This window comes from Marmota monax, unplaced genomic scaffold (genome assembly GCF_021218885.2).
Source record: "Marmota monax isolate L192 unplaced genomic scaffold, Marmota_monax_Labrador192_F-V1.1 WCK01_AAM20220418_F8-fsc00255, whole genome shotgun sequence".
NCBI classification, from domain to species: Eukaryota; Metazoa; Chordata; class Mammalia; order Rodentia; family Sciuridae; genus Marmota; species Marmota monax.
The window spans coordinates 952,916-977,981 of NW_026692704.1; the positions used below are offsets into that span (position 1 = coordinate 952,916).

The 25,066-nt window shown below is 34.4% G+C and overlaps 1 pseudogene; it reads left to right on the plus strand.

Annotated features, from left to right (window-relative positions):
* The first annotated feature begins 2,444 nt into the window (after positions 1 to 2,444).
* Positions 2,445 to 23,714, plus strand: LOC124094103 (vomeronasal type-2 receptor 26-like; annotated as a pseudogene).
* Positions 23,715 to 25,066: the final 1,352 nt, after the last annotated feature.

Consider the following 25,066-nt stretch of genomic DNA (forward strand, 5'->3'; position numbering starts at 1 on the left):
CAGTCCTTTTTATTTTTAATTTTGAACAGGGTTTTCAACATAATGAAACCCTGAGGATTGAGGATATCTCTATGTTGTTAAACCATGAGGATGTCTCTATGTTGTTAAGATTGGCCTCAAACTTGGATGCTTCTGCCTAAGCCTAGTGTGTCACCAGGATGACAGAATATACACCCATGACTAACTTCCTATTCTTATATTTATGAGTTAATTTTATTTCTTCTTTATGTATTTTTAATATCAATTTTTGATTATGTAATGATGGGGCAGTGATTTTTACTTTTTTTCTTATTGGTTTTTAAACTAATTTTTCTCCTTCCCATATAATGAAATGAAATATTTTAAAATATATTAAAGAATATAAGTCTTTTATCACATGTATTTCAAATACAAATTTTAGGAATACATACCTTAAAAGTTGTTTACTAAATTTTTAAACAATTTAAATGGAGAAGCAAATTAGCCTCATCATCAAGCTTCAACAAACTAAAAAATAACATAATCATATTATTTTGTTTCATCTATTAGAATCACTTATTTTGTGTACCTATTATATATTGTTATTCTTTCTGTTTCTACTTTCTTTCTGGAAGTAGATTTTCAACATCATTTTATGTTTTTATGATTTTTTTCCTTCTCTGTTCTTTCATTTCTATTTTTTTCTTTTTAAAAATATTGAAAGTATTCATTCATCAACCCATCTGGGTGACAAGCATTTAATTAGCCCCTGTGTATAAAGATCTTGGTTTCGGGCTGGGGATGTGACTCAAGTGGTAGCATGCTCACCTGGCATGCACAGGGTGCTGGGTTCGATTTTCAGCACCATATAAAAATGAAATAAAGATGTTGTGTCCACCGAAAACTAAAAAAATAAATATCAAAAAATTCTCTCTCTCTCTCTCTCTCTCTCTCTCTCTCTCTCTCTCTCTCAAAAAAAAAAAAAAAAATCTTGGTTTCAAATAAGTGTGAGGCATCTTTTAATACTTAAGTTTTAGGTACCTGGTGAGCAATTGTATTTTTGGTTCTAAGGTTTGGATTAAATTCTAATGGGGAATTATAAAATCAGAAGATCATATAAGGAATTATTTTAATGGAAAATGGTTTAAAAATCCATTCCAGTCTGAGGTATCAGGGTCTCTGATTTGAGTTTGGGGAAATTTGAAAAGTTTGGTAAAGCTGAGTATTAATGTATGTCATATCCTGCAAATTATTTTTGCAAAAGTAATCCTGGAATAAATAGAAACATACTTTAATGAAAAGAGTGTGATCAATATTTATGTCAATGGTAAATTAAGTAAACAAAGTTTTGATAACTGGCCATTTGCCTTAGCAAATTCAGTAACTGTAACTCAGTTTTTTAAAAGATGAGAGTGGTGTGGATGCCTGATAGAGTAGGTTCAAGAGAAAAATCAAGAGATGTATTGAAAGTAGTTTATACAGCTCAATTAAAGAATTTTCTGTAAAGAAAAGGAGCAGTATGGACAAAATGCAAGGTACTGGGCAAAGAGATTTTTATATGAAGTGACACGAAAATAATCCTTTATTTTGAGATAGTTGATGGTGTATGCTAAATGTTACCAGAAGGCTTAGGGACACCTAGAGAAATTCAGACCTCTTTATTTAGTGAATTGTAAGTGCATATTATGTTCCTGCTTCTCAGTTAACTTGATTATTTGTTCATAGTTTCTTCAGTGATCCAAAAATGATAGAACTCTATAGGGAAAATTCTGGATTTACAAATAATCTTTGCAGATTTTTGTTACCATAACTCAGATGAGGAGATGAAAACTTTTGTGACTTTCTTTGGATATAGTTTCAAAAAGAGTAAAGGAACAGTGTATATAATGTGAACACTGGAAATTAAAGTAACGGGTGATACATAGCAAATTGGTATTTTAGTAAAGTTATTTACTCAATGGTTTTATTTCTTTCATAGTGTAAGTAAGATATCAGATGAATTAAATTATTTGTTTAAGCAGTAACTTTATGTGGTCTTTAGATCAGCGATGATCTATTTAACCTTAGCCACAGGGACAAACCCTGCTCCAGTCTCTCTACCAATTTCCCATGAAACCTAGAAATCTGTACTAAGGAATTATTTAACTAATTTTGCATTTCTGTCGGAGCCGTGTTGGACTTGTGGTTCCAGATGACATCAGGCAAAAAATGTTTCTCAGGGACATGACACAAGAAATGGCCAACAATGGACTCTGTTGCATTTGCAGAAAGCATCCCAGAGTTTCCCACTAAGGATAATAATAACAGCCAACATTATGTGGAAAATTCACATTTACAAATGTCATTGTTGCTTTGCAGACACATATTCCCTTCTGAGATTTATGTATTGCATTATCTTCAATTTTTCCATTTGGTATGTCTGGGTTAAAAGTTCTTATTGTAATATAACTGCATTAGCATTTTGACAAAAACTAAATTGTACATATTTTGGTGGAAGATTATCATTTTCAGAATACACTTGGATGAGGTTCCTGGTTTTAAAGATTTTATCAGATGTGTTCACCCTGCAAAATTTCCTCATGATATCTTTATCCAGGATGTGTGGTCTATAATATTTGAATTTCCATACCTTGATCAACATTGGGTTAGGAATATAAGTAAATGTGAACAAAATGGCAGTCTGGCAATGTGAGCTCTGCATTTTGGGGATATAAATTCCTCACCCCAGAGTTACAGTGTCTATGCTGCTATGCATGACATTGCCCAGGCTCTTCATGAGTAGAACTCATATTCAGGGTAAAAGAAGAAGCACTTGAAAGAAGTGCAATGGTGGCTCCTTATCCATGGCAGGTAGCCTCAACTCATTCTTGTATTTTGTTAATGTAATGGCCAATGGATTGTCCTGTGATTTTTCACAGTTATACATTAAAGAAAACAATTTTTAAGCCAAATACATTTATATGATCTTTTTCTTACTATCTTGATAATTTAATATTTCCATCAAAAGAACAGGGAAATGCTTATCAGATCCCAAGAATACCATAACAATAATATTCAGACCCTGTGGTGGTTATATATTTTCTCTCAGGTTATTTTATTGTTTTGTTAAAAAATTAGAATTTTTTTAACTCAAGGGATTTTTGTAAGCATAAATGAGAAACATTAGAAGGAAATTTATATGTTATCCAAAAATCTCATGTTAATTTTTGCTTTGTTTCATTTTGTTAAATAGCTTTAAAAAAGCACAAATAGTTTCTTTAAAATGAAACTGGACTAAATGGTGTAGCAGAAACTCAATTCAATCCGTTCAATTTGCTATATGGTATTTCCATTATATCCATTCATATCCCAATCTGTATTTCTTCTTACTAAGCTAAGAGAAACAGAATCAAATTATGTCAATAACATGTTTGCTGTATTTCCCTTTATTTTGTCTTAAAGATAAGGTCAACTAAGAATTTTTCAGTGATTCTCACAATATGTCTGAGATTTTTCCCTCAGGGATTTCTATTCATGCTATGGAAATTAAAAGGATTAGGTAGAAGGGTAATGGTGCCCTTATAAAGAGATTGGGGAGTTTTATGTACTCTTGAATTTTTTGGAAGAGTTTGAGAAATATTTGCAAGTGTTCTTCTCTAAAGTTTTGTAAAATTCAACCATGAAGCCATTTGGTCTTGGGATTTTCTTTCTTGGAATATAGTTGCTAATTGGTTCCATCTCCTTACCATTTAGTGATGTTTTCAGATTTTCTATTCTTCATGATTCAATGTCACTGAGCTTAATGTGTCTTGGAATTTATCCATTCCTCCTATCCTTCAAACTTGTTGGTGCTTCATTGTTTATATGATTCTTTGTAACTGTTATATTAATTGTGATATTTCTGTTTAAATTTCTATTTTCTTATTTCTATTTTTTCAGGTTTTCTTTTTTCTGGCGTATTAGCTAAAGTTTTGAAATTTTGTTTCTCTTAAAAATATAATTCAGTTTTATTTATCACCTCAATTGTTTTCCTATTGTCTATTCTACTTATGTCAGGTCTGATATTTATTTCCTTTCAGCTGACTTCATCCTTAGTGTTTTGTTTTTCCCTAGTTCTTTGAGGCCCAGCATAGGATTACTTATTTGAGTTCATTTCCTTTTCTTAGTAGAGGCATTTATTGTTATAAATTTTCCATTTAGAAAAGTTTTAGCTTCATCCCATAAGTTTGGTATGTTTTATTTCCTTTTTAATTTTTTTTAAATATTTATTTTTTTTTTTGTTTTTGGTGGACACAACATCTTTTTTTCAAATTTTTATTGGTTGCTCAAAACATTACAATGATCTTGACATATGATATTTCATACATTTGATTCAAGTGATATATGAATTCTTATTTTTACCACGTGTACAGATTGCAGGATCACAATGGTTATACATCCACGTTTATGTATACTGCCATACTAGTGTCTGTTGTATTCTTCTGCCTTTCCTATCCCCTTCCTATACACCCTCCCCTCCCCTCCCATCATTTCTCTCTACCCCATCTACTATAACTCATTTATCTCTTTTTCCCCCTTTCACCTTACATCCTCTTATATGTAATTTTGTATAACAATGAGGGTCTCCTTCCATTTCCATGCAATTCCCTCCCACCTCTCATCCCTGCTCAATGGGAATCTTCTCCTCATGCTCTTCCACCTTCTCTGTTTTGAGTCACCCTCCTTATATCAAAGAAGACATTCAGCATTTTTTATTATGCTAACTTCACTTAGCATAATCTGCTCTAATGACATCCCTGAGTGGGAATCCCTGCAAATGCCATGGTTTTGTTATTTTTTAGTGCTGAGTAATAGTCCATTGTGTACAAATGCCATATTTTTATCCATTCATCTATTGATGGGCATCTAGGTTGGTTCCCCATTCTAGCTATTGTGAATTGTGCTGCTATAAATATTGATGTAGCTGTATCCCTATACTACGCTCTTTTTAGGTCTTTGGGGAATAGTCTGAGAAGGGGAATAGCTGGATCAAATGGTGGTTTAATTCCCAGGTTTCCAAGGAATCTCCATACTCCTTTCCAAATTGGCCGCACCAATTTTAGTCCCACCAGCAATGTACAAGTGTACCCTTTTCCCCACATCCTCGCCAGCACTTGTTGTTGTTTGACTTCATAATGGCTGCCATTCTTACTGGAGAGAGTTGGTATCTTCCAGTGGTTTTAATTTGCATTTCTCTGACAGCTAGAGATGGTGAGCATTTTTTCATGTATTTGTTGATTAATTGTATATCCTTCTCTGAGAAGTGTCTGTTCAGGTCCTTGGCCCATTGTTGATTGGGTTATTTGTTTCCTTATTGTTTAATTTTTTGAGTTCTTTGTATACTCTGGATATTAGGGCTCTATCTGAAGTGTAAGGAGTAAAAATTTGTTCCCAGGATGTAGGCTCCCTATTTACCTCTCTTATTGTTTCTTTTGCTGAGAAAAAAAAAAAAAAAAAAAAAAAAAAAAACTTTTTAGTTTGAGTATGTCCCATTTGTTTATTCTTGATTTTAACTCTTGTGTTATAGGTGTCCTATTAAGGAATTCGGAGCCCGACCCCATGAGATGGAGATTAGAGCCAACTTTTTCTTCTATCATATGCAGAGTCTCTGTTTTTATATCTAGCTTCTTGATCCATTTTGAGTTAACTTTTGTCCATAGCGAGAGAAGGGATTCAGTTTCATTTTGTTGCATATGGATTTCCAGTTTTCCCAGAACCATTTGTTGAAGATGCTATTCTTTATCCATTGCATGCTTTTAGCACCTTTGTCTAATATAAGGTAGTTGTAATTTTGTGGATTGGTCTCTGTGTCCTCTATTCTGTACCATTTGTCTATCCGCCTGTATTGGTACCAGTACCATGCTATTTTTGTTACTGTTGCTCTGTAGTATAGTTTAATATCTGGTATAGCAATACCACCTGTTTCACTCTTCTTGATTAGAATTTCTTTAGCCATTCTGGGTCTCTTATTTTTTCCAGATGAATTTCATAATTGCTTTTTTTTTATTTCTGTGAGGAATGCCATTGGAATTTTGATAAGAATTGCATTGAATCTGTATAGTGATTTTGGTAATATGGTAATTTTAGTAATATTAATTCTGCCTATCCATGAGCAAGTTAGATCTTTCCATCTTCTAAGGTCTTCTTATATTTCTCTCTTTAGGGTTCTATAGTTTTCATTGTATAGATCTTTCACCACTTTTGTTAAGTTGATTCCCAAGTATTTTTTTTTTTTTTAGGATATTGTGACTGGGGTAGTTTTCCTCATTTTCTTTTCAGAGAATTTGACACTGATATACAGGAATGCCTTTGATTTATGGATATTGATTTTATATCCTGCCACTTTGTTGAATTTATTTACTAGTTCTAGAAGTTTCTTGGTAGAGTTTTTTTGGGTCTTCTAGGTATAGAATCATATCATCAGTAAATAAGGCTAGTTTAAGTTATTCTTTTCTTATAGTTATTCCCTTAATTTCTTTTATTTCAAGAACTATGTTGAATAGAAGTAGTGTGAGAGGGAATCCCTATTTTGTTCCAGATTTTAGACGGAATGCCTTCAGTTTGTCTCCATTTAGAATGATGCTGGCCTGAGGGTTAGTGTAGATAGCTTTTACAAGGTTGAGTTAAGTTCCTGTTATCCCTAGTTTTTCTAGTGTTTTGAACATAAAGGGGTGCTGCATTTTGTCAAATGCTTTTTCTGCATCTATCAAGATGATCATGTGGTTTTTATTCTTAAGTCTATTGATGTAATGAATTACATTTACTGATTTTCGTATGTTGAACCAACCTTGCATCCCAGGGATGAATCCCACTTGATCATGATGCACAATTTTTAATGTGTTTTTTATCTGATTTGCCAGAATTTTATTGAGAATTTTTGCATCTATATTCATTAGAGATATTGTTCTGAAGTTTTCTTTATTTGAAGTGTCTTCATCTGGTTTTGGAAGCAGGGTGATATTGGCATCGTAGAATAAATTTGGAAGTAATCCCTCTTTTCCTATTTTCCTGAAATAGATTGAAGAGTATTGGTATTAGTTCTTCTTTAAAGGTCTTATAAATCTTGGCTGTATATCCATCTGGTCGTGGGCTTTTCTTGGTTGGTAATCTTTTGATGGCTTCTTCTATTTTCTCCCTTGATATTGGTCTTTTAAAGTTTTGTGTATATTCCTAATTCAATCTGGGCAGATCATGTAACTTAAGGAATTTATATATGTCTTTACTATATACTATTGTATTGGAGTATAAAGTTTCAAAATAATTTCTAATTATCTTCTGTATTTCTGTAGTGTCTGTAGTGATATTTCCTTTTTCATCCTGTATGCTAGTAAAATTGACAGACCGTTAGCATGGCTAATGGTCTGTCAATTTTATTTATTTTTTCAAAGAACCAACTTTTAGTTTTCTCAATTTTTTCAATTATTTGTTTTGTTTCAATTTTATTGATTTCAGCTCTGATTTTTATTATTTCTTGCCTTCTACTGTATTTGCTGTTGATTTGTTCTTCCTTTTCTAGGACTTTGAGATGTAGTGTGAGGTCATTTATTTGTTGGCTTTTTCTTCTTTTAAGGAATGAATTCCATGAAATGTATTTTCCTCTTAGTACTGCTTTCATAGTGTCCCAGAGATTTTGATATGTTGTGTTTTCATTTATCTCTAAGAATTTTTTTTTTTTAATTTTCTCCTTGATGTCTTCTGTAACCTATTGTTCATTCAGTAACATATTGTTCATTCTCCGTGTAACATAGGAATTTTTCTTCCTTATTTTATCATTTATTTCTGATTTCACTCCATTATGTTAGATAAAATGCATGGTAATATCTCTACTCCTTTGTATTTGCTAAGTGTTGGCCTATGGCATAATATATGGTCTATTTTTCATAAGATGCACGTGATGCTGATAAAAAAGTATATCAGCTTAATGTGGGTTCATATATTCTATATAAGTCAGTTAATTCTTTTTTTTAATTTTTTATTGTGGGTTGTTCAAAACATTACAAATTTCTTGACATATCATACTCCACACTTTGTGGGGAAGAGGGTACACTTGTACATTGCTGGTGGGACTGCAGATTGGTGCAGCCAATTTGGAAAGCAGTATGGAGATTTCTTGGAAAGCTGGGAATGGAGCCACCATTTGACCCAGCTATTCCCCTTCTTGGTCTATTCCCTAAAGACCTAAGAAGAGCATGCTACAGGGACCCTGATACATGGATGTTCATAGCAGCACAGTTCACAATAGCAAGACTGTGGAACCAACCTAGATGCCCTTCAATAGACGAATGGATAAAAAAAAATGTGGCATTTATACACAATGGAGTATTACTCTGCATTAAAAAATGACAAAATCATAGAATTTACAGGGAAATGGATGGCATTAGAGCAGATTATGCTAAGCGAAGCTAGCTAATCCCTAAAAAACAAATGCCAAATGTCTTCTTTGATATAAGGAGAGTAACTAATTTCAGAGTAGGGACGAAGAGCAGGAGAAGAAGATTAACATTTAACAGGGATGAGAGGTGGGAGGGAAAGGGAGAGAGAAGGGAAATTGCATGGTAATGGAAGGAGACCCTCAGGGTTATAGAGTGGAGGGGGTAGAGAGAGAGGAGGGGAGGGGAGGGGAGAGGTGGGGAGGGGGGAGGTTGGAGGATGGGAAAGGCAGCAGAGCACAACAGACACTAGTATGGCAATATGTAAATCAATGGATGTGTAACTGATGTGATTCTGCAATCTGTGTATGGGGTGAAGGTGGGAGTTCATAACCCACTTGAACCAAAGTGTGGAATATGATATGTCAAGAAATTTGTAATGTTTTGAACAACCCACAATAAAAAATTAAAAAAAGAATTAACTGACTTATATAGAATATATGAACCCACATTAAGCTGATATACTTTTTTATCAGCATCACATGCATATTATGAAAAATAGACCATATATTATGCCATAGGCGAACACTTAGCAAATACAAAGGAGTAGAGATATTACCATGCATTTTATCTAACATAATGGAGTTCTATAGTTTCTTTATTAAACTTTTGTTTGGAAGAACTGTCCAGTGGTGAGAGAGGTGTATTACAATCAACCATGATTATTGTGTTGTTGTCTATTTGTCTCTTAAGCTTGAGAAGAGTTTGATTGATGAACATAACTGCACCATTGTTTGGGGTATATATATTAATGATTTTTATGTCTTGTTGGTGAATGGTTCCCTTTAACTGTATGTAGTGTCCTTCTTTATCCCTTTTGATTAACTTTGGCTTGAAGTCTATTTTATTTGATATGAGTATGGACACCCCTGCTTGCTTCCAAGGTCCATGGGAGTGGTATGATTTTTCCCAACCTTTCACCTTCAGTCTGTGTACGACTTTTCTTAACAGAGGCATCTCCTGTAGGCAGCATATTGCATATTTTTAATCCAGTCTGCTAGCCTATGTCCTTTGATTGGTGAGTTTAAGCCATTAACATTTAAGGTTACTATTGAGATATGGTTTGTACATGTTTGTTTATTTTTGTTATTTAACTTGATTTTTTTTCTCTTTGATTAGTTTTTCCTTTACTGTACTACCACTCACTGTTGATTTTTGTTGTTATTTTTCATTTCCTCTTCATGTAATGTTTTTCCAATGATACTTTGAAGCACCAGTTTTCTAGCTGCAAATTCTTTTAACTTTTGTTTATCATGGAAGGTTTTCATTTCATCCTCAAACCTGAAGCTTAATTTTGCTGGATACAAGATTCTTCACTAGAAACCATTATCTTTCAGTGCATTAAATATGTTGTTCCAGGATCTTCTAAGCTTTCAGTGTCTGTATTGAAAAATCCGCCATTAACCTAATTGGTTTACCCCTAACTTTGAATCTGCTTCATTTCTCTTGTGGCTTCTAAAATTCTCTCCTTGTTCTGTATGTTGGGCATTTTCATTATAATGTGTCTTGGTGTGGATGTCTTGTGGTTTTGTACACACAGTGTCAGGTAGGCTTCTAGAATTTGGATTTCTGTTTAATTCATTCTTCATGTCTGGAAAGTTTTCTAAAATTATTTCATTAAAGAGTTTGCTCATTCCTTTGGTTTGGACCTCTATGCCTTCCTTTATCCAAATAGCTCTTAAATATGGTCTCTTTATGTTATCCCAAATTTTTTGGATGTTTTGCTCATGGCTTCTTATCAGCCTTTCTTTGCTGTCTATGCTCTTTCCAGGCAGGAAGCCACACTGGCCAGGCCTCATGGGACCACCTTCCATCTGTGCCAACAGGCGGTTTTCTCTTTGGGGGCTTTTGGTTTGTTTCTTTTGAATCTTCTTGTTAATTCATTCTGTCAGTCTCTGTTTTGGATTACTCACATTATATTGATTATTGACATTTCTTTCCTACATGAAACATTTCTATGTTTTGACATTGTTCTTTATATGTTTTTAAATCTGTCTCTTAATTTATGCCTTCTTTGGATTATATTGAGCCTTTTGTATTCCTCTATTTTCACCTTTTTCTTGGAATATCAATTATCATTATTTTAAAAAACTGTTTCATGTTTTACTTAGTGTTTGAATTAAATATTAAAGAATAGTGCTTATATGATTTGGAGCTATAGCTCAGTAATGAAATACTTACCTAGCAAGTTTGACATCTTGTGTTTGATCCCCACAGGCATGAAATAATAACAATGATAATAAAATTGAAATTATATAAAAATTCTACCTGTCAGTAAGGTAGGTATCTTTTGAGAGTATCTTTTGACAGTATTTATACATACACTGTGTATCTTACAACACTCTCCTCTTTTTTGCATATATTTGGAAAAATATGCTACAATGTTTACCTTTCTTTCACTAAAAATAAGGCCTATTATTCCATTGTTTTTTCTAGGACATTCTGATAATATTTGGTTTCAGCAGTTTTAATTGCTATGGTTACATATATTTGGTTAATATTTATTCTACATGGTGTGTGTCATTCTGTTTGTGCAACCTGGAAAGAAAAAAAAAAAACAAGACTCAAAAATTTATAAAAAAAATAATGTTTTCTCATAATTTGGGAGGCTGAAAATTCTAATATCAAAATTCTGTGCCAAGGACTGTTTGCTGCATCCTCCTGAGGAGCGAACACTGTTCCTTCAAATGGAAAAGGTGAAATGGGCAAAGAGGTAAATAGGGATGAACTCATCCTTGTATCATGGTATTAATCCAATTATGGGGGTAGTGTTTTCATGGCCTAAACTTCCCATTAGGCTCCACCTCCAAAATCTTTTGAATCAGGATGACGTTTCAATATGGTTTGAAAGGGGATTAAAAATATTCAAATCAAAGTGGTCATCTCTGTGCTACTACACTGATGGTTTGATGCCTGCCATTAAGCTAGAAAATTCTTTCTTATTTTCAGTATCCCTACCATGCTTCCACCTGATGCATGCCATGCTGACTCACTGCTACTGCCATCTGGGAAATTATTAGATATTAACACTTCAAGTGTTTCCTTAGACCCTTTCTGGTATTTTCTGTTTGGTGTTCCACCTGTTATCTGTTATAGTCTCTACAATTTCTCACAGTTCTAGGTATTCTGTTGTATTATTTTCTTCATCTTTTTATCTCACATTTCAGTCTGGAAAGATTTATTGATATATTTTCAGATCATTGACTTATTATTCAGTCATGTACAGTTTACTAAGGGGCCCATCAGTGAGATCTTTCTGTCATAGTATTTTTACAGAATTCTAGCTTATCATTCTACTTCTCATAATATTTCAATCTCTCAGTTTACTTTATGCACTTTTTTTACATATTCTTATTCATCTTGTAGAATACTTGGCACATTGATTATAGTTTTAAATATTCTGGTCTGATAATCCCAGTTCTCTACCATATCTGAGTCTGGTTCTGTTGCTTGCTTCATGTATTATTTTATGCTTTTTCTTAAGATAAAGCATATATAGTTTATCAAGTTATGTAATCCTTTAAAAAACAGGTAGACATTATGCATTGCATAGTAAGAGCTGAAACTCTTTTACTGAGCTTTTTGCTATGAGACTTATATAACCAGACAGATATCAGATCAGTCTGAGGTTAGCTGTGAATTATTTCTTTCACTATTGGTGCCTTAATTTTCACTTTCCTCTTAAGTCTTTTATTTTTTATCACTTATCATCTTTGAGTTCTGTAGAACTTTCTTAAATATCCTGAGTCTTGCAGTTCCTTCAGCTTTAATCCTCTCCTTCTGTACAGAAGCTCCCTGGTATGATGATAAGGTGGAGAAGGAGGAATGTGCTCTATGAGAATTAAGTCTTTTATTTTAGTGTTTCTGTGCCCCCAGGATTGACCTTTATAGGATCTTCTTGTATCTTTTTCTCTTCTTGTCTTGTTTAGGTGAGACAAAAAGGATAAAAAAGGATTTGAATTAGGTGGGGTATTTTTATTTTCCCAGTTTAAGTATACTTTGGTAATGTTTTGGTGTGGTCTTGTGGAGAACAGAATGTTTGAAGAATTATTCAGAAATAGTTACATTTTGTTCCTTTTGCTGGAAGCAAGAATTAATATTTCTTTGCTGTTCACTAAGAGATGGTGCATAATACACAGCGATAAAACTCATTCGAGTAGAGCTTTTCTCTTTTATCCCATGAGCCAGCATATAGGTTTTCACCAATTTCAGTGTAAATTTTTCTACTTGTTTTGTATCCAGCATCTTCTAATCCCAGGAAACTATCATTTACTGTGCTGATCTATCTGTTTATGTATTTATTTTTAGTTGTAGTAGGACACAATTTATTTATTTATTTATATGTGTTGCTGAGGATAAAACCTAGTGCCCTGCATGGGCTAAGTGAGTGCTCTACTGCTGAGCAACAAACCCAGGTCTGTTTAATTTTCATTGCAGAAGTTTTCACTGTAAACTCAGACCTCCAACACTTCTAAAAATGGTTTCTGCTTTTAAGCGTGTTAATCTTTATGTTTACTAGGGTATGCAAGCCCTTTAAATAGTGGAATAGAAAGATCATTATTGATTTTTATATACCAAATTTGTACTCATTTGCTTTTCCATTTTTCCATAAATAGTTTAGTTATTTTGCATATTAATAGTACACAGAATATTATATGCAAATAATTTTCATATTTAGCAGAAATACAACAAAATATGAAGTTTTTATTCACAACATATTAGTGTATTTGTATATACAAGCTAATGTTTATTCCTTAAAATATATGCATTATTCTGATGTTATTTCTTTTCCCCACATAATCCATAACTGTGTCTACCACACACTACTCAATTTATTATGTATATTTTGCACAGTTTTTTACTTCAGTGGACAATAATTTGATATTAATTTTAGAGTCTATTAAATTTTAATTCTTATGGTTTTGTTATACATCCTCTGTGTAATGAGATGTTAAATAATTAAAATGAATGGATGAGTTCATTAATTAAACATGGTCAACAATTTCTCCCAAAATCTGCCTGAAAAACTCATATCTAGTTAAAATTTAAATTACAGAAATTTAACTTGACATGGAAAAGATTATTGAGTTTCAATGGGATGAAATTATTTTGTTTCCTTCCAACAAATATACAACATTAAAAAATAAATTTTCATAAGCTTCTATAAAAATACCTGAGACCTGTCTCATTGATTTATTATATAAAATTGACAAATTGAAAAAAAATGCAAATTCAGAGGAATAATGCCCTTAAAAATTAAAACATTATTGTATTGACATTATTTACTTCTTCAACAGTTTATTTTATGCTGATAAAAAAGTCTGCCTTCTTAAAAATATTTATGCATAGAGCTTAGAACCCCTGATCTAAATTTTTAGTTATTTTTCTTTTATATAAGTACCTTCTGTGGAAACAGCACTGGTTTGTTATGGACTACCTGTGATGCCTTGAAAAACTAAGTTTTCTAATTTGTAAGGTGAAGATAATATTAATAACTATCCCATATATATTATAAAACTATATGTTAATACACATAAAGCATATAGACCCACATTTGGTGCATTCTAGTCCCTATATAAGTGCTGAATAGAGCAGCCCATGAAAATCAAAGGAAAAATTAGGTAGGGAAAAGAAGAGCAATAAAAGTGATAAGGTTTATTTCTATTGCTAGGGTTTACAACCTCATGTTCTGAAAAGTGTTTTGCACCTTAGCTCCATCCATTTCTGCCAAAATGTCAACTTGAAAGAAGTTTTAGAAATAAGGAAGTTGTGAATGGGGAAATTTCAACAACCAAGTTTGACATGTTCAAATATCAGTCTTTGCTGAATGGTGATATAGCCCAAGTGAAAGTTGGAGTGTTAATTTTTGAATCACAAAGTGTTCAGCACCTTTCCTTAAATGAGACACTGATAATATGCAGTGAGCACTACAATGAGGTAAGCATTCTATTAGTAGGGATAACAGTGTATTCCACAGAACAAAGTACTATTAGAGAGTAGGATTCAAATGAGCTTCTGAATTCTAATAGGGAATTCCATTAGATTATTGTATCAAGTATGTGAATTTTCTAGCCTCAGAATCACTGTGAAATTCATCATTTAACTTGAATTATTCTAACAGATTGCCTGTGCTTATAATGATTCAACTGACCTGTTTTACTAACGTGTTAAGAAAATATAAACACAGAAATTTTCAGTGGTAGATAGATTCTAGAAAGTTTATGACATTACTGACTCAGATGAGAGATGAAATTATTATTTGTGGAAAAAATCATCTCTGTTATTGGACATGATAATTTGTCATTTGACTTTGTAATGTGTACATTGATTTTAATTCCCACTAAGACTTGAATATTTCATATAGTCAACAAATATTTAAAAGAATGTCCAACATCTCAATCAATTAAATAAATAGAAATCAAAACTACTCTAAGATTTCATCTCACTCCAGGCAGAATGGCAGTTATTAAGAATACAAACAACAATAAGTATTGGTGAAAATGTAGGGGAAAAGGCACACCTATACATTGCTGACGTGACTGCAAATTGGTGCAGCCAATATGGAAAGCAGTATGGAAATTCCTTAGAAAACTTGAAATGGAACCTCCATTTGACCCACCTATACACTTCTTGGTCTATACACTAAAGACTTAAAAACAGCATACTTTACAGTAATGCAGCCACTTCAATGTTTATAGCAGCACAATTCAGAATCACTAAACTGTGGAAGCAACTTAGATGTCCTTACATTGATGAATAGATAAAGAAACTGTGGTAAATATGCACAATGGAATATTACTCAGAATTAAAAGAGAATAAAATTTTGGCATTTGAAGGTAAATGGATGTAGTTGGAGGATATCATGCTAGGTGAAATAAGCCAATCTCAAAAACCCAGGGGCTGAATGATTTCTCTGATAAGTAGATGCTAATCCGCATTGGGGGTGTATGGGATAAGTGGAGGAACTTTGGATGAGGCACAATTGGGGGAGAATGCAAAGGGATAGGAAAAACAGTGGAATGAGATTGGCATAATAACTCTAGGTATGGTTGCACAAATGGTGTGATTCTATACACAACCAGAGAAGTGAAAAATGCTGCTCCATTTGTGTAAGTGAATTAAAGAGATTTATACTGTCATGTATAACTGATTAGAACTAATAAATATTTAAATACATCAATAAATAAAATTTTTAAAATACTTGAATATTTCAGTGATATTATAATAGAAAGGTAAGTCAAAGCCCTAAGAAATTTTGCAAAAATTCAGTAGTTCTTTATTAAATTGTTATGTTATTCAAAAGTATACAATTTTCTATGTATATGCTGTTACTGAATTTTACATATTGATTAACTTTCCTTCTTCCAGTACTTCTTACACAGACTCCCTCTGTTATTTGCAATAAAAGGTGTCCTCATGGATTCAGAAAAACAGCTCTTGAAGGAAAACTATTTTGTTGTTTTGATTGCATTTCCTTTACATATGGGAAGATTGTCAACAAAACAGGTTGGCATTTCTGAAAATTATTCTGAGTGTGTAAATGGTACACTGGAATGGATTCACAGTAAATAAATGAAATAAGAAATTCATAGATGCTAACTTTGAATTTTGTGGGTGGAAACAACATACTACTTTACTTTCCCAGGAAAGAGGTAAGGGTAGAATGTAAATAAGTATGTTTAGTTTGGTGTCACCCCCTCTCTCCAAAACGAGATGATGTTTCCCTCTGGAAGAAACTATTCTTTAAATAGACTCTAAGGATCCTTAGCAATTAATGTGGATTCCTAATTATTTTCCTAATTAAGATTAATAATAAAAACAAAGTATGTTCATATAAAACATAAAAATGAACAAAAATATTAAATTATCAGTAAATTTCCAAATTTTTAAAAATGCCTTTAGAATGAAGAACAAATTATTTAGATTAAAAACTCAGTGGACAGGTTTGTAGTATGTTGGATAGAACTGAAATGAGATTTAGCACACAAAAAAATACATCTGCAGAAATCACTCTGGATGTCAGCATGCTTACAGAAAAACACAATAGAATAAAAAGACCTAAAATTCAGGAGGAGCAAATACAGAAAACAGAAAGAAGACAGCATTTTCAGGATAATATCAGAATATCTTCAAAGAGGATTACATTAAACTATTTATTTCTATCCATATTTGAATATAATATTTAGAATACTAGAAAAGTTAAAAGTTTAAGAAAATGGTTTCAAGACAAATAAATGGCAATCATTTGACACCCCTTCCAAATAATTAGAGATTTTAAAGCAGCCATAAAGAAAAGATAGGCCACATACAAAAGAACAGTTATTAGTTTGAAAATAGAATTCATAGTGAAAACTAAATAAAAAAGTTATTAAAATGACTTTTTAATAAGCTGAGAGAAAATACAAGTGCATATAAATACATAAGGAGGCTGTAGTTTTCTTTGTCTGAACTGTAAAACCCAGTATCAACTCAGTTCCAATATAGGTATAAGTAACTTCCCTCAAGATGCTATGGAAGATATTATAAAGAGGGGATCTTATATCCAGAGACCAATCCAAAAGCTAATGTGATGTAGTTATGATATTTTTTCTTTTTTCTTTATTTTTTAATTTGATCTCATTAGTTATGTTACAGAGGAATGAATTTTGACACATCATATATAAATAGAGTATAATTTCTCCTTTTTCTGGTTGTACATAATGTAAATTCACAACAGGCGTGTAGTTATATATACACATAGGGTAATAATGCCTGATTTATTCTACTGTACTTCTTACACCCATAAACATTCCCCTCCCTTTACATCCCTCTGTCTAATCCTAAATGCCTTTGTTATTTCCCTAGACCCCTCCTAACTTACTGTAAGTTAGCATGGGCATGTCACAGAAAACAATCAAGATTTCATTTGGGGGGATTGGCTTACTTTGCTTTGCATGATGTTTTACAGTTCCATCCATTTACCTGCAAATGCCATAATTTCATTCTTCTTTAAGGCTAAGTAATATTCTATTATGTATATGTACCACATGTCTTATCCACTCATCTATGATGTTTCTCTAGTTTAGCTATTGTGACTTGAGCCTGCTGCAAACATTGATGTGGCTGTGTCACTGTGGTATGCTGATTTTAAGTCCTTTGGGTATAAATTGAGGAGTGGGATAGCTGGATCAAATGTTGGTTCCATTCCAAGTTTACTGAGGAATCTCCATACTTCTTTCCATAGTGCTTGCACCAATTTTCAGTACCCCGAAATAATGTATGTGTGCATATTTTCCCCCACATCCTTTCAAACAATTATTTTTGCTTATATACTTGATAATTGCCATTCTGATTAGAGTGAAAGGAAATCTTAGAGTAGTTTTGATTTGCATTTTTAATTGCTAGAGATGTTGAATATTTTTTCAAATATTTGTTGATTAGTTGTACTTCTTCTCCTGTGAAGTGCCTGTTCAGTTCCTTTGTCCATTTATCGATTGGGTTATTTGTTTGTTAATGTTAAGTTTTTTGAATTCCTTAGATATGCTGGAGAATAATACTCTATTTGAGGTGCATGTGGTAAAGATTTTTTTCCAATTCTATAGGTTCTCTCTTTACTTTATTGATTGTTGTGGACCACAAATCAAGTCAAGATGGCACCTGGCAGTTTGCCAGGAGGAGTGGTTTGTGAGGCAACACCAACGAGCCATTAAGATGGTAGGGATTCCTTATTGGCTGATTGCTATAACTGGATGGTGCTAATTGAGTCAAGCTGTGCATAATCAGTTAGGTATATATACTTCTGCTGTTTTGCAATAAAGTGGCTCCTGCTACCTTGGGTGCTGCTACCTTGAATTCCCACTCAGTTCCCGCTGAGTTTCCCCACAATAAATCAGTTCCAGCTTCAACCTTCAAGTTGCTTGTCACCTCCTGGTTATTTTTCCCAGCCAGACTGCGGCATATGGTGGCCCATACGGGGAAGTCCAGGACACTTGGGAGTAAGTAACAAGGTAAGTTGCTTGCCCCTGAGAATAGGGCGAGAGGATGGGTGACCACTTCAAGAAACAGTGTGTTCTTGCTTTGTTTTGTTTCATTTCTGTTTCATTTTTAAGCTGCCTGTCCCTAGAAATAAATAGGACAGGAGAAAACCTGATCACCCCTGAAGAACAGATAGGATGAGGACAGATGTATATTTCAAGGAAATAGAAAAATTGATACAATATATTTTTGTTCCATTTTTGTTTTGTTTTGTTTCAGTTTGTTTTGTGTTATCTTAGTGGGTTGCATTATCTTTATTATGGAAACATGGGATAAGAAGTTAGTAAAAACCAAACAGAAAGGGTGTTAAGTAAATTGCTAAAGGAAGGAGGCACCCCAGTAAAACCAAGAATAATTAGGGCATACATTGATACGATACAAAAATGTAGCCCATGGTTCTTTAAGGAGGGTTTGTTAATATTACAATGGGACCATCATGGTGAAGATTTTAAAGATAGAAAAGAAAAGCCCAGGAACTCTGCCAGTTGGCACATTATTATTATGGATGTTGATACGATCTTGTTTGCTTAATCCAAAGCCTTCAGTTCAGATCATGGTAGAGGAAGGAGAAGACATCTTTGATAAAGTAAAAGAGGAAGTCTCTCTAGCTAGTCAAACAGGGGAAGAAAGTTTAGAGGAGGAAGGGCTATCAGGGGAGAAGTTACAACAGGAGGCTGCTACTAACACCTTTTTATCACCAGAGGGTGTAAGTATTCAACCAACAGCTCCAACTATGTATATGGAGACAACATATGCTGAGTGGCCCCCAACCCCCCAAATTGATAGATGGGATCCTGAGACAGGACCTAGAAGATTAGTATGCCCTATATTTGAGAATGAGGGAGGGCAGCAATATCACCAGGTTTTGGATTTTAAAACTGTAAAGCAGTTAAAGGAAGCTGTAGCAGCCTCTGGTCCTCAAGCCCCTTTACCATAAGCATGGTTGAATCCTTTGCAAATTTAAACTTGACACCAGCAGATTGGGCTAGCATGTGCAAAGCTGTGCTAAATGGAGGACAATATTTGCTATGGAAAGTTGCTAATCAGGAATTGTGTGTGGAGACTGCCAAGCGAAATGCAGCAGCTGGGTATCCACAGAGAAATTTAGACATGTTGCTAGGAGAGGGATCTTATGAGGAACAGCAGCAACAAGCCAGATATGATCCTGCCATATACTTACAAATTGCTTTAGCTGCAGTTAAGGCGTGGAAGACTTTACAAGGACAAGGAGATTTAAAAGGTCAATAATCTAAGGTAATACAAGGAACTAATGAACCTTACACTGAGTTTGGGTATAGGCTTAAACAAACAGCAAGCAGAGTCTTTGGGGATGTAGAACAAGCAATGCCATTAATAAAACAACTAGCCTAAGAACAAGCCAATAGATGGTGTGGGGAGGCCACTAGACCTTGGAAATATAAAGATATAAATACATACTGTTGAGAGCCACAGCCAAAGGGGCCCCAACAAACTTCCAACTGCCAGCACCAACTGCCAGCTGATGATTGGCTCACAATGGCCCCAGCAGAAGGGGCCCCAGCAAACTTCCAGCTGCCAGCAAACTTTCAGCTGCCAGCTGATGATTGGCTCACAGTGGCCCCAGCAAACTTCTAGCTGCCAACTCATTGGCTCCTCTGCGGTGATGCACATTCAGTTGTTTTCCCACCCTTTCAGACCACGGAGCTGCTCATTGGGGGACTTTTTTGGCTCCACCCACGCAAACCAGTCAATCAGCCTCAAGAACAAGAGGAGTGGGGGAAATTGAGAGGCTTGTGGGAAGCTGGTGGTGGCAGTTCGTCTTTGAAGATTTTCCTGAAGAGCTGTGAGGTGAGGCCTCCAACCCCCGCAATTGATAGTTGGGATCCTGAGACAGGATCTCAAATATTAACATGCCCTCTATTTGAGCAGGCAGGAGGACAGAAAATTCACCATGATTTAAATTTCAAAAAAGTGAAGCAGCTAAAAGAGGCTGTAATAACCTATGGTCCTCAAGCACCCTTCACTGTAAGCATGGTCGAATCCACTACCAACTTGAACATGATGCCAGCAGATTGGGCTAATATGTGTAAAGCTGTTCTAAATGGAGGATAATACCTGCTATGGAAGGTTGCCAATGAGGAATTTTGCAAGGAGTTGGCTAGGCAAAATGCAGCAGCTGGTTATCCTCAGAGAAATCTAGATATGTTGTTAGGAAAGGGACCTTATGAGGATCAGCAGCAACGGATTGCATATGATCCTGGCATATACTTACAAATTGCTATAGATGCGGTTAGGGCATGGAAGACGTTACAAGGACATGACTGTTTACACGGTCAATTATCTAAGGTAATACAAGGAGCTAATGAACCTTATGCTGAATTTGTAGATAGGCTTATTCAAACAGCTACCAAAGTTTTGGGGAATACAGAACAAGCAATGCCATTAATAAAACAACTGGCTCATGAGCAAGCAAATCGTTGGTGCAGAGAAGTCATTAGACGATGGAAACATGAAGATTTAAACACATATATTAAATTATGTAGAGACATTAATGAACAAGGGCAAGGTGTGGCAGCTGCAGTACAACAGGTTTTAGATGCCAGGCCAAAAACATGCTACAATTGTGAACAAAAAGGACATTTTAAAAAGAATTTCCCCATAGGAGGATGGTGTAACAAAAGTAGATATAAAAGGAGTAGAATACCAGGTATTTGCCCACGATGCTTTAGAGGGATACATTGAGCTAATGAATGCCATTCTCAAACCACCATAGAGGGTACTCCATTATCAAAAAATGAAAAAGGACCAAGTGTCTATCCACAATATCATGGAGAAAGGCATCAGGCTCCTTTGCCGAAAAATGAATGGGGGGCCCAATGCTCCGGGGCCCAAGACCACAAATATATGGAGCACTGGAGGAACCCAGAAACCCCATCAGGGTAGTGCCCAGGACACATAGTCCATTAAATCCCTCACTAGACAAACCAGAGGAAGTACAGGATTGGATATCTGTGCCTCTGCCAGAACAGTACTAACTCCAGAGATGGGAGTTCAAATCATTCCCACAGGGGTAAAAGGACCTCTTCCCAAAGGAACAGTAGGCTTCTTATTGGAATGCAGTTCTTCTACTCTAAAAGGACTTATGATAAGTCCTGGGGTAATGGATCCTGATTATGAAGATGAAATAAAAGTTATAGCCAGTTCTCCAAAGGGTATATCAGTAATTTCACCAGGAGATAGAATAGCACAGTTATTAATAATACCCAGCCTACGTGATAAATTCTCCAGTTGTACTATAGAAAGAGGTTCCAGGGGATTAGGCTCCAAAGGTGTAGATTGGGCTATGCTGTATTTAAATTTAGATTCTCACGCCATGCTAAAACTAAACATTCAAGGACATGAATTTAATGGACTACTGGACACAGGTGCAGACCTTACATCATCTCTCATCAAGAATGGCCAAAACATTGGCCATTACAACAAGCCACTGAAACACTTCGAGGCCTAGGAGTGGTGACTAATTCCCATAGAAGTGCAATGGTATTAGATTGGAAGGATGCTGAAGGATGTGAAGGAACTATACAGCCATATGTATTGGATCATCTTCCCGTAAATTTATGGGGACGAGATGTCCTAGATCAATTAGGTTTTACATTAACAAATAACATCAATCAAAATGCACCCACTATTAGGGCTAGACAAGGTTTTAGGAAAGAAAAAAGATTAGAAGAACAAGAACACGGTATAGCAGCACCAATACAAATAGATCAAGGAACGGACGGTCATGGGTTGGATTTTCAGAAGGGGTCACTGAGACAATAAAAATTACTTGGAAATCAGAAAGACCAGTATGGGTTCCTCAGTGGCTCCTAACTAAAGAAAATATACAAGCAGCCCATGACCTGTTCAAACAACAATTAGTGGAAGGACATATACAACCTTCTGTATCTCCCCATAATACTCCCATTTTTTCATCAAAAATAAATCTGGTAAATGGAGAGTATTGCAAGATTTAAGAACCATTAATAATGAGATGGTTATTATGGGACCTGCTCAATCAGGGATTCCTCAATTGTCTGCTTTGCCAAAAACCTGGTATGTTGTAGTTATAGATATTAAAGCTTTTTTTTTTTTTCAATTCCAATTCATCCTAAGGATAGTCCATGTTTTGCATTTACTATCCATGCACTGAATCATGAAGGTCCTGATCAGAGATATGAATGGAAAGTACTCCCTCAAGGGATGGCTAACAGCCCAACTATGTGTCAAATTTATGTTAACAAAGTAATCCAGCCACTTAGAAATCAAAATCCTGAACTACAAATATTTCACTATATGGATGATGTATTATTAGCACACAAAGATAAAAACATATTGCTAGAATGTTATGCCACACTTAGAGACTTATTAAAAATATAATCTAGAGATAGCAATAGATAAAGTACAATTAAATTTTCCAATTAATTATTTAAGAGTTCTATTATCCTCGACCATGGTCCATCCACCAAAAATTCAAATACGAGTAGATCAACTCAAATCACTTAACGATTTTCAAAAGTTATTAGGAGACATAAATTGGATAAGGCCTTATCTACGTATACCAACAGGAGAGGTGGGACCTTTATTTGATACCCTAAAAGGTCCATCAGATCCAAATTCACCCTGAATGTTAACGCCGGAAGCAAGAAACTCATTAAAAATCATTGAAACATATATGTAAAATATGCATTTGGATAGAATTGATATAAGTTTGCCTTTATTATTTATTGTACTACCAACAAAAAATATTCTGACAAGAGTATTTTGGCAAGAAGGTCCATTATTATGGATATATTTATCTTATTCTCCTAATACTATTCTTACTAGGTATCCTGAGGCTGTAAGACAATTAATACTCAAAGGAATAAAAGCAGCAAAGGGAGTGTTTGGAAGTTCTCCCCATAAAATTATTACCCCATATACTATGGATCAAATTAATGAGTTAGCTAATGAGTTAAATACTTGGGCAATAATCATGTGCAAATCTAATGTTTCATTTGGTAACCACTTACCATCTAATCTTTTATTGTCTTTTTGGTCATTGCATCCTGTAATTTTTCCAAAAATGACAAGAAAAACACCTATCATGAATGCTCCAGATATATTCACTGATGGGTCAAATAATGGTACAGCAGCAATAGTTACATCTGAACAAACTTATACATTTTTAGTAGCCAAACAATCAGTTCAAAATGTAGAGCTTAATGCAGTATTACAAGCTTTTGTGATGTTTAAAGATTCTGTATTTAATTTCTTTTTCAGACCATCAATAGTTAATGCTATAAATGCCCTTGAAGACGCTGGTAGGATTTCCCCTTCCTCTACTGTTTTCTCTTTGCTTTCCACTATACAAAGCCTAATCTGGGACAGAAAAGATCCATTCTTTATAGGACATATCAGGGCACATACAGGATTGCCTGGAGCCCTTATTTTGGGAAATAATTTAGCAGATAAAACTACACATGACGTATGAAAGATGATATATCATGAGCTTTGTAATGTTTTGAACAACCAAATAAAAAAATTAAAAAAAAAACTACACATGACATACATATTTTCTCTACACTAGAAGAAGCTAAAAATTTTCATAAAAAGTTCCACATCAATGCTAATACTTTACAAAAGCATTTTAAAATAACTAAGGAACAAGCTAGACAATTAATAAAACAATGTCAAAATTGTGTGATCTTTTTATCACAAGTTAATCTTGGAGTCAATCCTAGAGGACTGATACCTAACCATATTTGGCAGATGGATGTCACACACTTGCCAGAATTTGGAAAATTAAAATATTTGCATGTTACAGTTGATACTTCTTCCGGATTTTTGATGTGCTCCCTTCATGCCGGAGAAAAAACTAAAGACATTATAGCTCATTGCTTACAAAATTTTACCACTGTGGGCGTTCCAAAACAGTTAAAAACAGATAATGCCCCTGGTAAAACTTCTATCTCTTTTAAACAATTTTGCTCATCATTTGTCACTACTCATATAAGAGGAATCCCATACAATCCACAGGTACAAGGCATAGTTGAAAGAGCTCATCAAACTATTAAAATGTACTTATTAAAGCAAAAAGAGGGAATTGGGAAGGGATATATATTCCCCAAAGATAAACTTAAAATAACCCATTTTACTCTAAACTTTTAAAATTTGGATTCATCAGCACTTAGTGCTGCAGAAAGGCATATGTGTCCAAAAAATGTACATAAGGCCAAGGTACTTTGGAAGGATATTCTAACAGGACAATGGAAAAGTCCTGACCCAGTAATTGTCTGGAGCCGGGGGTCTGTTTGTTTGTTTCCACAGGGAGAACAGCAGCCGATTTGGATTCCAGAGAGATTAACTAAGGTCCTGACCCAGTGATTGTCTGGAGTCCGGGGTCTGTTTGTGTGTTTCCACAGGGAGAACAGCAGCCGATTTGGATTCCAGAGAAATTAACTAAAGCAATTTCTACAGACCAAAAAGAAGATGATTTGGCTTAAATACATAACAGCTGATATCCAAAACTCCAGTTTGGCTATTCTTACATCTGCGACAGAACCAGGATGCTTTTTTCAGTATCTATTTTATTATTACCCTTTCCCACATCATGAAGTTCTATTTGGTTTTTTGAGCTCATACAGACC